The sequence below is a fragment of the Heliangelus exortis genome, chromosome 7 (assembly GCF_036169615.1).
Source record: "Heliangelus exortis chromosome 7, bHelExo1.hap1, whole genome shotgun sequence".
NCBI lineage: Eukaryota > Metazoa > Chordata > Aves > Apodiformes > Trochilidae > Heliangelus > Heliangelus exortis.
The window spans coordinates 15002586-15015103 of NC_092428.1; the positions used below are offsets into that span (position 1 = coordinate 15002586).

The window sequence follows — 12518 nt, forward strand, 5'->3', positions numbered from 1 at the left end:
AAGTCCTGGCAGTGCCTAGCAGCAAAGGGACAGGAGGCAGGAGCTGAAACCCTGTAGCTGGTCCAGCCTCTTCTGGCATAAGGGTGTCAGTCCAAGCAGTGCTGTGACTTTGCTATAAGCACCACATGTATTTGGCTGTATGAAGGAGAGCCAAATTTCTGAAAGGCTCCTGTCATCCTGCAGCCAGATGTGAGCCAGGACTTCCCATGTTCCCACCAGCATCCCTCCTGTCCCAGGTCAGGGAGCTGCAGCCTCTGGCTGCTGCAGGAACCAGCAAGGCTTCCCAGCATGAGAACATGACTCTCGTCCCTCAGTGGACCCCTAAGGTTGAGGCAGGTAAAGTTGGAAGTAAAACAGACCAGAAACTTTACTGAGCATATTTAGACCACTTGAGGTTGCCCGTACTCCAATGACACATTCTGCAAATTAGAGAGCCCTGTAACTACAGCTAATAAGTCCAAAATGTGTAATTACCCTGTAAGCACTTTGAGTTAGAAGGCACAAACAAGTCTGGTAGTTACACATTTGTTAGGTGATCTGTCACTTTCCCCTTTTGGTGTGCAAAATCCAGGACTGGAAGAAACTGTAGCTGCTCTGTTTCCCAGCCTCCATCCTCACCAGCGCTGGGTGGAGGGAGAAAGCCAGCTCATTTTCCTGCCAAAACAGCTCCAAAATCCAGTTTCCTTTCCTTAAGAAAGATGACTCCCAATCAGATTTTCATATCTGGAGTGAGAGGCTTGTAAGGGGAAGTTGTGTTTGTTTTTTCTACCCTTTACTTTGTTTTCCTTCATAATTAAAGTAGCTCTTCTTTCACTCCATGATTTTCTTTCCACCCTCCAGTTTTCCTGCAGAAGCTTCTAAACATTTTCTGCCTCTAATCAATACACTATTTGATATGCAATAACTTTGTTCAGAGAAGCAGCTCTCAGGGTTTCTCCTGTAATTTTAGTCTGTTGTAGCCATCGACTGAAGGTCAAGACCAGCTTGACTGTGAGTGATTTTTACTGTCTTTGGACAACCCATCAGCAAAATGCAAGCTTTGGAAAAACTCAGCTCAACACAGGCTGTAATGGCCCCTTTCTGGTGGAAGGAGAGGACCCCGTGCCTCCATGGAACATGATAGATATCCTGACAGATGCTGTTTTCCTCAGTTAGACAAGGAGTGGGTGCTTTGGTAGCAAGTGAAGCAGGTGCCTGCTCAGTGAGTGAGAAGAGGGGCTCCATTAAGTACCCCTAGGGATGGTAAGACAATTCTGCAGAGAGGATCATGTGCTGGGAGGAGCAGGAACCTCATTTAACTTGCCTCCCAGCCAGGCTTGAGCTCGTCTGTCTGCTGTCACTTGAGACCCCACCATCATCTCTTCAGCATCCCTTTGGCTGTGGCTGTACTGGCATGGCTCCCACTGGGAAAGGGAAAGAAGGTCAGAGAGCAAGAGGGGCAGGAGAAAATATTAGCAAGGACCAGAAGGAGTCTCCATCCTCAGAATGACTCCAGCAGAAGGAAGTCATCCTCTGTGTTTGTGCACACCCTAACACTCCCACAGACGTTGCCTAGAATGTGTGGATATGTCCAATGGGAATGAACAAGGCCACTCCACACCAGTTCTGGGTGTCCTGTGATGTCTTGTAGTGGTGGGATCAGCTGGGGACGCTCAGGTGACACGCTTAACAAGTAGGGAGGCACGGACACGTGGCCATTTGGTGTCTTATTAATCACATTTAATGCCTACGTTGCTTTAGCGTTGATCATTCTAAAATTCCCTGTTGGAAAGATTACCTGTATAATTACAGGTATAAATCTTGGGGACGTTCTTGCCAAAACAAATGGAGCATCTCATGTTCAGGCCAGGGATGAACCTGGAGAAGCTGTAAAAAGGGTTTGTAATGAGGGACCAGGAAATCTGCACCCAACACAGGGCTCAGAAGAACTTCAGAGACCAATGAGGCATTTGTGTGCTTGGAAAAACTTCCTGCTGTTGTCTTGTAAAAAACCAGGAGCTATTGATCTCCAGCCTTCAGTCACTTAGAGATGCCTGAGCAGGCAGAGGTGAGGGAGATGTTTATTCCCAGCCACAGGGGTGCTGCAGGAGGGATGTGGACAACCTCACCACCTTCTGGCCCCAACCAGCCCTGACACCTGCTCCTACTGCTTTCTGGTCACTGATAGCAAAATTGCTCCAGATCTGCCTTGCTTGCTGCTGACCTGGGGAGGTGCTGTGCCACACAGTGCAAGAGCGTGGCCCTAAGGGTCCCAGCTAGTGGGGCTGGGTTAGGCTGAGGTGGTGAGGACCCATGAGGTGCTTCCTTCTGAAGGGTTTCAGGTGAGGACCTGAGCATAAGCTGCTTTTGAAGCAGATCTGGGAAGTGCTGAGAAATACCCTTCAGTCTTTTTAGTCACTGGTTGAAAAATGCATGTTGTTTGTTCCTGTTATTGAAGAAAATGGAACTGTGCGTGTCTGCTTTTTTGTGTGTTTTGTTTTGTTTTGTTTTTTGGCATTTGAGACACATGGGCTAGATGAAAAGTCTATCAGAGTACTATGAAGTTTGCACCTGCTCTCAGAAACCTGGCTATTGGGAAACGTCTCTTGCCCTCTGCAACACCTTGTGAAACCAACTTCATGCCTTTTCTCCTCTTCAAGTATCAGATACCTCCTGATCAGAGCGGGTCTGGGATGGGGACGTTCACCCTGCTTCACACTCCCTGTCTCCTGAAGGCCATGTTAGTCCACCTCTCCTCTTTCTGGAGAGGATGCTGGGTGTATAATTGGAAGGAGAGAGGCTGATTTGGGTTTTTGGCCTGTGCTCAGCACTCACAAGGATTAGTCACAGTTCATGCTGTCATAATAAATTAAGGTGCAAGGACAACAGTATATTAGCAGTAAAATATTCTGTATTAGCAGGAAGAAGAAATATTACAGACTTCAGTGTTTTGGATTGCTAATTGCAGGATGTGTTAATTGCAAAGCAAGCAGTACAGGCTCTTATATAAACTCCAGTGCCCCTCACTTACATTATGAATAGCACGACGAGTACATGAGACATCATCTTGATGAAACCAACACAAACATCTAAAAACACTTTAAAACCCTTGTCTGAAACCATCCCCATGTCTCTGTGGTATCCAGGTTAATCACAGCCCTCTCTAAAAGCACTGCCTGGGTTTTGTCTTTTATACTTAATGTTAGTTGCTTCCAACTTTCTCATCAGCCTCATCTATAAATTCAGACTGTTCTTAAATAAGTCTGGTGCCACACAAAACCACTTCTCCCATCCCTGTGCACTGTCTAACGATTATTCCCTTATCCCTTTATATAACTGAATCAAGCCTGACACTTAAAGCACTCCCTTAGGGAAATTATTGAATTTAACAGGGCTGAAACCAACAGGGTTCTAGAGAAATGCTCTAAAAACCTGTGCAAGATAATGGAGACCAATAACCTTTCTATAAGTTTCTGAAATGCCCTATAAAATTCTATAGTAAAAGTGAAATTCTTGATGATTTTTTTGCCCATAAAGACTAATTTTGAGTAAATTTGCCCTTGTGCTTTTATTGCTGAGCCCCCCAAACTCAGTGAGTACTGCAATCCTGCTTTCTTTTTCCTTGGCAGAAGAATGTTTTGGCTCTACTCCTTGTCAATTTGTTCCTATTCCAGTCCCAGATGGGATCTTATCTAATCCAGCCCTGTGGTACAAAGCTCTGCCACAATTTGCCTCTCAACCAGCTTCTCCCTGAGTCGCCCACCACCTTCCTGTGGTTCTGACAGTGTTGGCTGCTTGGCCATCTCTTTTCCTCCCCATTTTTTTTCTTGGATTTCTGAAGGAAGCTTAGCTTGTTCACTCTGTTTCAGCTCACATTGGATGAGAGAGGAAAGGCAGAGGAAATACAAGGTGCTATGAAACAGAAACGGGGCAAAGATAATTCTCCAAGCTTTTCCAATCTTCCAGGCTTCCCAAGCCAGGGAAAAAAAACCCAAACAGCCTAGACTCTTAGGAAAACATGTTTTTCATTGGACAAGGAGGATTATGGAGTGTCCAGAGCTTTGAGGCTACAAGGGATTTTGTATTACCTTGCCTGATAATTCTCCCAGGAGCCTGTGCAAATATTCTCCTGAATGAAAACTACCAAGCTACTTCGCTGGTATTTGCAATTCCTGTTATTCATGCCGACTTTTTCTTGCTGAGATTGCTCACACAAAGGGCGAATAAATATTCAAAGTGCTCATGCCTGAAATGCTGCTCCTGCGAACATTATGAAATGTTCTTTTTATTATTTTTCCTGGTGCATTCAAACAATTTCAATTGATGAACCTTAACAGAAACTCCTCTGTATTAGGGGAAGGTGACTCACTAAGGGAAGAGGAAGATCACATGGTGGCATTAGTGTCATTACCTACTCACCAAAGTGAAAATACCCTGGCAGTGACTCCAGACATCCGGATATTAATCAAGAAGGTGAAATGAGTTCGTTTAACACTCCTTGTGCAGGCAGTAAATATTTCATCCTATTGACTTGTTTGCATGCGTGTTTTGTTTTGTGCTCTTTAACAAGAGAGGGGGAAGAAAAAAAACTGCAGCCAAAATACTTGCTGTAAATAATTCAGCTGTCTCTGTTCTCTTCTTTAGAGTGGTGGATGCAGTGCCTACATTTGAAGATGTGGTTCAGGCTGTCCCTCTCCTCTCTGGGGCGTACCTTAAAGATGGCTTTCAGCTCAGCGTGATGTGATCAGAGATGACATCTCATTGTTCTTGGGACAGGGTAGGTAAAAAAAGAGCTGAAAAGGAAAGGTGAAATTCATGCCTTGGCACAGCTGAAGTACCCCAGAGGGAGGCATGAAGCTTTCTTGGCATAGGGAAGCAGATGTGGCTCTTTGCATCAGCAGCACTAATGCATCTCCAGCTTTGTCCTAAACTTTGTCTCCCAGTACCTTGAACTGGGAAGAACAGAACTGGCTAAAGAGACCCAGGAAGCTGTCCTGAAACCATAGCATCAGTCTGCATTCTTTTCTGGTGATGGAGTAAAGTCCCAGGCTGCTCAAAGGCTGCTGAATAACTGGTCAGTCATGTCTCATTGTCCACTCCATGTAAATGACACTGGTGGGGACAGACATCTAAAGACATCTTGGCAGAACAGCCAGGGAAATAGTCACTGTAGAAAAAAATTAAGCCTTTTTTTTTTTTTTTTCCTTTTTCTCTTTAAATAATAGATAGAAAAACAGTTATGCTTTTTGGAATAGTTTCTAAAATAATTCTTAGTCAAAGTATCCTGCCTTGAAAGATCCAGGACTATAAGAGGGGTCACAGATGTCTTATTTTGTCCAGCCAGAGGGTGGTTGCTGATCTTTGCCAGGAAACCCCTTGCTCCAGGGCACCCAAAATAAAACTCCCCTCTTATAGGCTGCACCTTCCCCTCTGGAGCAGATGAGAGGATGCTGAAGACATGATCTCGTGCACCAAGGCTGAATGTGTTCCAGGCCACTGACCAAGTCCCTTGACCTTGGCTACAATGGGATCCTGCTTCTGGTCAGCAGAGACACCCTCAGTCCCCACTAAATTTCCACCCTGAGCTGCACCAAGAGGGTGTCAGAGTCACCAGGTATGTGGCTTTGGGCTGAAATGCTTAAGTGAGCAGCACAGAGCCTTTAGCTGGCATGTTCTTCTCCTTGGGATGAGCAGGTCCTACCCCACACCTTGTCATTTCTACTTTGGACCAAGTAAGTTCTCTGTTCCTGGAGCCATAGAAGTAATAGGATATGGCAGGTGGTGGGAGGAATAGGAAATGAAGTAGCCTGATAAGTGCCAAAGAAGGCATCTGAGGAACTTGGGGTGGTCTTCCCAGCATGACCAGTCAGGCCAGGTCTAGCAGGGCTACAACATCTCCTCATTACTGACCCTACAGAGAACTCAGATGTCTGACCTCAACTATCAGTATTTTGTGTTTCCAAGGCAACCTTGGCTTTAACAGCCTTCATAATGCCTTCATAATGCTTCATTTAGTTGAAATGAGCATGCATGATCTTTTGATTACCACTGGATGTATAAATTAGATTACTCTCCCCACCCCCAGCCACTTGAAAAACAAATGCATCCAAGGGAGGATGGGAGGGAGGAAAGCCCTGAGAAGAGGGTAAATGGAAAAATCAATTTTTACATTAATGGAGTCCTCGTTCAGCATTTCTTCTCTTTATAGATTTAGATAACAGTGATATTTTAGTTTCACAGAGCAAAGAAATTAATTACTTACTAATGGTGCAATTCAGAAATTAATTTATGTTATCCATTTAAATGTGTCATTATTAATCAGTCTAAAGGAAGGGGCCTGTAAGCCAGCACCATCTAAAGTGACTTAGCTTGCCAGAGGACTTCCCCTTCCTTGCTAGAAAACACATCATCCCAGCTACCACAAATTGTTGCACCTCAAAGTGCTCTGGAATCCCTGATGTAAGAAAAAAAAGGGAATTCCTCAGTCCTGATGGGACAAGCCCACCCATGGTAAACTTCCCCCAGTGTGGACCAGTGCCAGGGTGCAAAGATTGCAAGGCTTTTTTTGTATTGAAGCTACTCCAGTTTCTGGTCTGAGGTTTATTTTATTTTATTTTATTTTAATTTTATTTTACATTTTATTTTATTTTATTTTAATTTTATTTTATATTTTATTTTATTTTATTTTATTTTAATTTTATTTTATATTTTATTTTATATTTTATTTTATATTTTATTTTATTTTTTTCCTATTTGAAAAGGTGATGTACAGAAAGGACGTGGTCTCCTGAGGCAGCTGCTTTGGGGAGATGTTTTGCTGGCAGCCTCCCAGCAGGTCTTGGCCAAGCCATGGGGTGTCAGCACACCACAGGCTCCCTCACAGGGTGGGTATGGGGCAGCTGCCTTAGGAGGGTGATAATTAAATTGTCACAGATCTGATGATCTTTGTTTTCCTGCTGCATTTAGATGGGAAGGGGTATGATACTGCACAGGACGACTCTTTTTCTGAATTAAGGCTTGTCCCAGGCTGAAAAGGAGAACCCCACATCATGAATGAACTAGAAAGCTCTGTTCAAATTCTCCTTGAAACACCAGGGCTTCTGCTATATCACCACTTTCCATACCTGGCTCCTTGATTGTTTCCCTGGCAGGCAGGAGCCTGATCTATTGCTTTACACATTTTGGGTTATTTATACCTCCAAAAATGTTGGAGTTGCCACGTATTTCTCCCTGTGCTTCTTGGAGTAAATGGCAATGCCAGTGACCTGGGCAGACAACCTGCTGAAGGCTCCTGTATTCAAATCCTGTTTGTGCTGCTCAGATAAGGGTGTGATAACTCTTCCACTCCTGTAGTGATGCATTGTCATGTTAATTGTGATGATATCCCACTGTAAAATACAGGGATGTGAAAGCCTGCAATTTGAGAGCATACTGAGGTACCTATCTAACTGTATCTATATTTATATACAGGTTATTTCCTTTTTCTCCCCCCACTCTCTGCACCCCCTGTAAAAGTAATGCTTGCATTTAACAGTTGCTGGAGTGATAATGCTGCTGTATTAGGTCTGGAGTAGTTTAGGCATGTGCTGATGGTAAACCAAAGCCTTTATCTACCTAAAAGGGTTTCAGATTAGTTTCATGTTCTTTCTGAATGTTTTGTTTTTCAAACCAATTACTGCCTTGCTGCCCACATCAGGCACATTTCAGCTTGAAAGTTCTCTTTGTTGAGCTAAAATACACTGAGCAGTGCGAGCTAGAGGCAAGTAAGCAGCAGGCTGCAGAATTAATCAAGAAATCATTTAGCACCTGCAAATAAATACTTGTATCTGAAGTCTTTATTCTCTCTTTTTCTCTGTTCCCCCTTTGTTCTGGACAAATCTCTGGCTTCAGAGCAGAAAGACTGGGGAGAAGCAGCTGAGATTTAACAACTTGGCTGGCTTTGGTGCAGGAGCAGATTATGGAGCATCCTCACACCCCTGTTTGGTGTCACCATTTTCTGATGACAGGGAGGTAACCCAGAGCTGGCAGACAGGGACAACACGTTCTGTTAAATCAAGTCCTGCTGCAGGGATGTAATCTTGCCTGGCTTGAGGCTTTGGAAATGCTTCTCATCACCTCCTGCAACGGGTGTCATCATTGCTGCAAGGGACAGATCTTGATAGAGCTTGGTCCCTCTAATCCCATCTGGTGTCCCCAGTGACAGCTCCTGTGGAGCAGAGCAGAGCCCATGGCAGGAGGTTTAGGGCAATTTGCTCCATAGCTGAAGCTAATCCCTAAAGATGGTAACTGGCTTAAGACCTGAAAATAAGGTCTTTTTTATGACTTCCTAGCCATTCCTTTCTCTCCTCCTAGCCTTAAAACCACAATCTACAGGGTCTCCATACCACAAAACAGCCTTCCCCACTCTCCAGGTGTGATATATAAGATAGCAGCTAATCCAGTGTGACTACCTGGGGACATACGTTGAAAATAAGAACCAAGACCCATCAGTTCTGGCTGCTGAAAGGTGGGAACAAGATCCCCAGTGAAACAATAAAGCATCTTGGCTTGAAAATGGGCTGACACATGGAAAAAGAGGGGTCTGTCATGAATACCACTCAGAACAGGTGTCCCCTCCCCCTGTTGGGATGAAGTCCTCACACTCATCTTGAGGATGGGTGAGCATGAGACACAACAAAGCCTCACAGCAGCAAATGATTCACTACAGTGTGAAATGTTACAGGAAAGAGGAGGCAGGTAAAGGAGGCAGGACATGATGTCCTGGAAGCACCACTTTTTCCTCTTCTATAACTTGGACAGCTTCAGTACTTGCTGACTCTGCTGTTCTGCTGCTGCTGTGGGGCTCCCCTGATCTGCTCCTGCTTCCAAGCTGCTGTTTGGGCAGACATCAGGCTCAGGACTGATCAGCAATCAACCTGGCTGGAGCCATCTCCACGGGCTGCTGGTAACTGCTCTGGGAAGAGGGGTTGTGCCAAGGCAGTCACTTAATCTTTTCCTGTCTGCTTCCAAGGGCAAGGTCCCATGCAGGGGGACAGTAGCACATGAACTTATCAAAGAATCACAGAATGGTTTGAGTTGGAAGGGACCTTAAAGATCATCTAGTTCCAATTCCCCTGTTGTGGTCAGGGACACCTCCCACTGGAGCAGGTTGCTCCAAGCCTCACCCACCTGACCTGAATGCTTCCAGGCATGGGGCAGCCACAGCTTCTCTGGGCAACCTGGGCCAGGGGCTCACTATCCTCACAGCAAAGAATTTCTTCCTAGTGTCTAACCCAAATATCTCCTCTTCCAGCCCAAATTCATCTGCTGAGAGGCAGTAGGCATCTCTAACACCATTTTGGCCCACACAGCTCATTATTTTGCATGAAGCAAGAACACATGTAGCATAACTAGCTGAAGCACAGAGGATGGCTCAGCACCAAAGAAAGGAGGGCTTGGTATGGCAGCTACCAAGAGCATCAGCCTGATTTACAGGTCTATGGGTCTGTGAGTGCAACTCATCTCCCTACCAGTGGACAGGGAGGGGAAGGGGAAAGGATGGATGAAAGAGGAAGAAACTTGGAAGATGGTTCATCTGGAACCCAGCCCTTTCAAGTGACAGTGATTAATGTTGCATACTTTGCCACTAAACAGGCTGAACATGTGGAAGGTGTCTACCAACGCTTCCTCTGAAGGCACTTATCTCATAAAAATGAGTTCTCCAGTGTATTTGACAAATCTTGATTGATTTCCATCCTGCCTGCCTTTCTGGTTCCTGCCTTTCACAAAATCACAGTGTATGTGAGAGCTTTCTCCATGACAAAATCACCTCTGGAGCAGGATTAGCATCAGCAAGAGGAACCAGCTCCTTTTTATGTGGATCATTTTGCCCAGCATGCACCCTGCTCTACCTCCACTGCTACTGCCCTCCCCATATCTTCAGCATTCTCCACATGTCAGCCAGTTAAGCTACATCCTTGCAAAAGTTTCAGCATAAACTCTCTGCAGTGCAGCTCTTCACCCCTCCAGGACAGCAAAGGGATAGATTTACAGGGGGACACAGCAGCTTGTGCAGGGGCAGCACTAAGTATCTGTGAAAAAACCTTTTTATTAGGCACAAACAGCCTCAGTTGAGAATCTGAGCAAGCCAGGCTGGGAAGGGAAAAGTCAGAGAGATGGGATCATCTTCCACAGGCAAGGTGTGACTGTGCAGCTAGGGAGCCTTGTTCCCATCTCAGCTGCAATAGGACACAGAGCACCCATCAGAAGCCCATAGCTAAGGAAACATGCTTAGATTGGTAGTGGGTGCTCTATTTTAATATTTTACAAGTCATCCCTAAGAAAGGGTCCTGTGATGAAGTGAGAACCCAGATTATCAACACAGAAAGGTAATGCAAGGAAAAGTTTCTCTCCAGCACTTCTGTCTCCTCTCATCTCACCCAAAGCTCCTCTACCTCTGTGGTATTGGACAGTACCAAGGAACAGAGACCTCCCTTTTGAACACTGGCGCTTTCATATCAGTTGTATGACCTCAAAGGTACAAGATAGGTACAGGAAAATACAGCATTTGCAAAGCATTCTCAAACTGATAAGCAATTTAGCAGTGGAGCACCCTCAGAGGTAAGATGCCACAAAGAAATCACCTTTACAAATGGAAATGGTACACCTGGATCCTCTTAAATGAAATGAGCTTGTTAAGGAGGCCTAATTGGGCTGCCTTAGTTAGTCCATCTGTGAGTTTTGGAGCTGCAAGAGTTTATAAAAGCAGGAGAGAGGGGTTCAAGAACTTTTCTGCTTTCTTCTGGAAGCTGAAGTTAAAGGAAACTTGAGAACTTGGAGTATCAGTTAAGAAACGTTTGGAGCTTGTGAATGCAGGAGCAGAGTTGAGCTAATTAGCTTCTCAGAGGGCTTCTGGTCTGGTAAGATATATTTTCTATTTTAACTTGAGATATGTTTGCAAGTGAAGAGGCTGAGCTAGATGCAACATTTTTGGAGTCCTCTAGGACTAGAAGAAGGCTGTCTTTTCTCTGACAAACAAATACATCTGGGAGTGAGCTTGGATGTAAGGTGTTCTGTTGCAGGGTGCAGATGAAATGATGTTTATTGCTGTGTTTCTGGAAGAGATGAAATTAAATGAGGAGTAGGAAATGCTTACCTGAAAATCTAAGACTCTGAAAGTGGCACAGCTCCTGTAAAACTTCTTTAAAAATGACTTTGTGGTGTCTCTACACATACCAGAGGCTAAAATAAGACCAATTAAATCTTCAGAGATCTCTTGCAAACTCTGGTGTTTTGTCACCAAGTGGAGCATGTGAAAAACCCCTGCATTTTATTGATTTAGTTTTTAAAACTGCTGTAATCTACCAGGGAAGGAGTGATGCAGGACTGGATCCTCTAACTGGAGGATCCAAAAGTATCTGTTTTGTTGATGTGGGGGCTACTTTCCTGAGGAGCAGAGCATGGTCGCATGGGTGGAGAACAGCCCTCTGGGCTCTCCCAGATGAGGCAGTGACCCTGGCTCAGCTTCAGCTCTGACATCCAAAGTTAGACCAACATTTTGGCTGTAGCTGGTTTCTGGCTACTATTAGTGTGCTGCTGGTGTGTTCCCTCTGTCTCTTCATCTCTCCTTTTCCCTTACATTGTCTTCCTTGCACTACAGGAAAATTGCTAGATGTGCTGCCAAAAGACTGCTCAGATCAACCTGCTGGGCAGTAAGGGCAGGAACAAATATCTGGTTTTGGGGGGGGGGGGGGGTGTTGTGTTTTTTTTTTTTTTTACCTTCTTCTGATTTACAGTCCAAAATGCACAAATTTTGTTAAATTTCTCCTGTGTAATGTGAAGTGTATTGTAGTATTCTGCTTTCCTCTTGAACTGCTAGCCTGTCCCAATGTGTGACATGTGCTGCCCCAGGTCCCTGTGGCCACCCTGCCCTTGTCTCCAGATCAGAGATCTTTCTGGCTCTGTTGGGTGGGTGCATCCTCTTCCTCCCTGCAGCCAGATAGTGTCTGGCTGGGCAATCTACTCCCAGCTGAGGGAACCAGCAGCTTGCAATTCTGTGTCCATCACAGGAAGGTGTGTTTTGGGACAATGAATGTGGATACTGAGCAGAGCTGGAGTGGGCTTGTTTAGACCTGGTATCTATTATAACATTTGAGAAAGTTGATGGTTTTTACATCTCTGGGTGTCTCAAATCAGGGCTGGTTTCTTGACTGCTGCTTGAGGTCCTCCTTAAACTAATTCTATAGAAACTCCTCTCCCTGCTGATAACAGGGTCGCCTGTATTTTGGAGGTTGTCACAGACCTGCAGTGAACAGTCCCAGCAGTTTGCAGCTGCATGTTGCTTTTTTTTTTTTTTTTTTTAAATAAAAGGCAAAAACTTTCCCCCTGCCCCCCCCCCTTTTTTTTTTGCTCTCCAATGCAAATCCTGTCTTGTCTTTCCCAGTCATAGACTAATAAATTGAGTTTTCCTGCAGGAGCAGGGATACCCTCTCAGCCATGAATATTCATGTGATACCAGCCATGAAAAGTAATGTTCAAAATGAAACACAATTAAATCTTTT

At 44.8% G+C, this 12518-nt stretch overlaps 1 long non-coding RNA gene across 1 annotated transcript in view; it reads left to right on the forward strand.

Moving 5' to 3' along the window:
• The first annotated feature begins 4629 nt into the window (after window positions 1-4629).
• Window positions 4630-12518, forward strand: part of LOC139798045 (uncharacterized) — a 74305-nt gene continuing 66416 nt past the window's right edge. The window contains exon 1 of the long non-coding RNA XR_011726680.1: window positions 4630-4756. This is a non-coding gene — a long non-coding RNA (uncharacterized lncRNA). The remainder of the gene's footprint in view (window positions 4757-12518) is intronic.